This window comes from Carassius auratus, unplaced genomic scaffold (assembly GCF_003368295.1).
Source record: "Carassius auratus strain Wakin unplaced genomic scaffold, ASM336829v1 scaf_tig00035781, whole genome shotgun sequence".
In the NCBI taxonomy this organism is placed as follows: Eukaryota; Metazoa; Chordata; class Actinopteri; order Cypriniformes; family Cyprinidae; genus Carassius; species Carassius auratus.
In genome coordinates, this window is record NW_020526263.1 from 62,501 (window position 1) to 65,000 (window position 2,500).

The window sequence follows — 2,500 nt, forward strand, 5'->3', positions numbered from 1 at the left end:
CTCCAAACCATGTACTAACCAGGCCCAAACCTGCTAATATTCAGAGATCGGGCATTGACTCTATTTTTTGGCAAAATTATTATATACTAAGTGAAAAGTTTCCAAAAAGCTTACAGCACCTGGTATTCCCAGGCGGTCTCCCATCCAAGTACTAACCAGGCCCAAACCTGCTTAGCTTCCGAGAGCAGACGAGATCGGGCATAGCCAGGTTGGTATGGCCGTAAGCGAAGACTGCTGCAAAGAGAGGGCTATTTAAAGACCATCCCATCTAATCGCCAGTACATTATATAAGTAGGAAAGAAAACCCAAAAGCTTAAAGCACCTGGTATTCCTAGGCAGTCTCTCATCCAAGTACTAACCAGACCTAAACCTGCTAAGATTCAGATATCGGGCATTGACTTTTTTTTTTTTTTTGCAAGATTATTATATAAATCGTGAAATTTTCCAAAAAGTTTAAAGCACCTGGTATTCCCAGGCAGTCTCCTATCCATGTACTAACCAGGCCCAAACCTGCTAATATTCAGAGATCGGGCATTGACTCTATTTTTTGGCTAAATTATTATATACAAAGTGAAAAGTTTCAAAAAAGCTTAAAGCACCTGGTATTCCTAGGCAGTCTCTCATCCAAGTACTAACCAGACCTAAACCTGGTAAGATTCAGAGATCGGGCATTGACTCATTTTTTTTTTTTTTTTTTTTTTTTGCAAGATTATTATATAAATCGTGAAAATTTCCAAAAAGTTTAAAGCACCTGGTATTCCCAGGCAGTCTCCCATCCATGTACTAACCAGGCCCAAACCTGCTATATTCAGAGATCGGGCATTGACTCTATTTTTTGGCTAAATTATTATATACAAAGTGAAAGTTTCAAAAAAGCTTAAAGCACCTGGTATTCCTAGGCAGTCTCTCATCCAAGTACTAACCAGACCTAAACCTGGTAAGATTCAGAGATCGGGCATTGACTCATTTTTTTTTTTTTTTTTTTTTTTGCAAGATTATTATATAAATCGTGAAATTTTCCAAAAAGTTTAAAGCACCTGGTATTCCCCAGGCAGTCTCCCATCCATGTACTAACCAGGCCCAAACCTGCTAATATTCAGAGATCGGGCATTGACTCTATTTTTTTGGCTAAATTATTATATACAAAGTGAAAAGTTTCAAAAAAGCTTAAAGCACCTGGTATTCCTAGGCAGTCTCTCATCCAAGTACTAACCAGACCTAAACCTGGTAAGATTCAGAGATCGGGCATTGACTCTTTTTTTTTTTTTTTTTTTTTTTGCAAGATTATTATATAAATCGTGAAATTTTCCAAAAAGTTTAAAGCACCTGGTATTCCCAGGCAGTCTCCAAACCATGTACTAACCAGGCCCAAACCTGCTAATATTCAGAGATCGGGCATTGACTCTATTTTTTGGCAAAATTATTATATACTAAGTGAAAAGTTTCCAAAAAGCTTACAGCACCTGGTATTCCCAGGCGGTCTCCCATCCAAGTACTAACCAGGCCCAAACCTGCTTAGCTTCCGAGAGCAGACGAGATCGGGCATAGCCAGGTTGGTATGGCCGTAAGCGAAGACTGCTGCAAAGAGAGGGCTATTTAAAGACCAGCCCATCTAATCGCCAGTACATTATATAAGTAGGAAAGAAAACCCAAAAGCTTAAAGCACCTGGTATTCCTAGGCAGTCTCTCATCCAAGTACTAACCAGACCTAAACCTGCTAAGATTCAGATATCGGGCATTGACTTTTTTTTTTTTTTTTTTTTGCAAGATTATTATATAAATCGTGAAATTTTCCAAAAAGTTTAAAGCACCTGGTATTCCCAGGCAGTCTCCAAACCATGTACTAACCAGGCCCAAACCTGCTAATATTCAGAGATCGGGCATTGACTCTATTTTTTGGCAAAATTATTATATACTAAGTGAAAAGTTTCCAAAAAGCTTACAGCACCTGGTATTCCCAGGCGGTCTCCCATCCAAGTACTAACCAGGCCCAAACCTGCTTAGCTTCCGAGAGCAGACGAGATCGGGCATAGCCAGGTTGGTATGGCCGTAAGCGAAGACTGCTGCAAAGAGAGGGCTATTTAAAGACCAGCCCATCTAATCACCAGTACATTATATAAGTAGGAAAGAAAACCCAAAAGCTTAAAGCACCTGGTATTCCTAGGCAGTCTCTCATCCAAGTACTAACCAGACCTAAACCTGCTAAGATTCAGATATCGGGCATTGACTTTTTTTTTTTTTTTTTTTTGCAAGATTATTATATAAATCGTGAAATTTTCCAAAAAGTTTAAAGCACCTGGTATTCCCAGGCAGTCTCCAAACCATGTACTAACCAGGCCCAAACCTGCTAATATTCAGAGATCAGGCATTGACTCTATTTTTTGGCAAAATTATTATATACTAAGTGAAAAGTTTCCAAAAAGCTTACAGCACCTGGTATTCCCAGGCGGTCTCCCATCCAAGTACTAACCAGGCCCAAACCTGCTTAGCTTCCGAGAGC

At 39.5% G+C, this 2,500-nt stretch overlaps 4 non-coding genes across 4 annotated transcripts in view; all 4 read right to left on the bottom strand.

Annotated features, from left to right (window-relative positions):
- Positions 1-107: 107 nt before the first annotated feature.
- LOC113082294 (5S ribosomal RNA) lies at positions 108-226 on the bottom strand. Its single transcript, XR_003282579.1, has one exon. It is a non-coding gene; the product is annotated as a 5S ribosomal RNA (ribosomal RNA).
- A 1,225-nt stretch (positions 227-1,451) lies between these two features.
- Positions 1,452-1,570, bottom strand: LOC113082296 (5S ribosomal RNA). Its single transcript, XR_003282580.1, has one exon. It is a non-coding gene; the product is annotated as a 5S ribosomal RNA (ribosomal RNA).
- Positions 1,571-1,936: 366 nt separating this feature from the next.
- Positions 1,937-2,055, bottom strand: LOC113082144 (5S ribosomal RNA). Its single transcript, XR_003282452.1, has one exon. It is a non-coding gene; the product is annotated as a 5S ribosomal RNA (ribosomal RNA).
- A 366-nt stretch (positions 2,056-2,421) lies between these two features.
- LOC113082145 (5S ribosomal RNA) overlaps positions 2,422-2,500 on the bottom strand; it is a 119-nt gene continuing 40 nt past the window's right edge. The window contains exon 1 of the ribosomal RNA XR_003282453.1: positions 2,422-2,500. This exon is cut by the window's right edge and continues 40 nt beyond it. This is a non-coding gene — a ribosomal RNA (5S ribosomal RNA).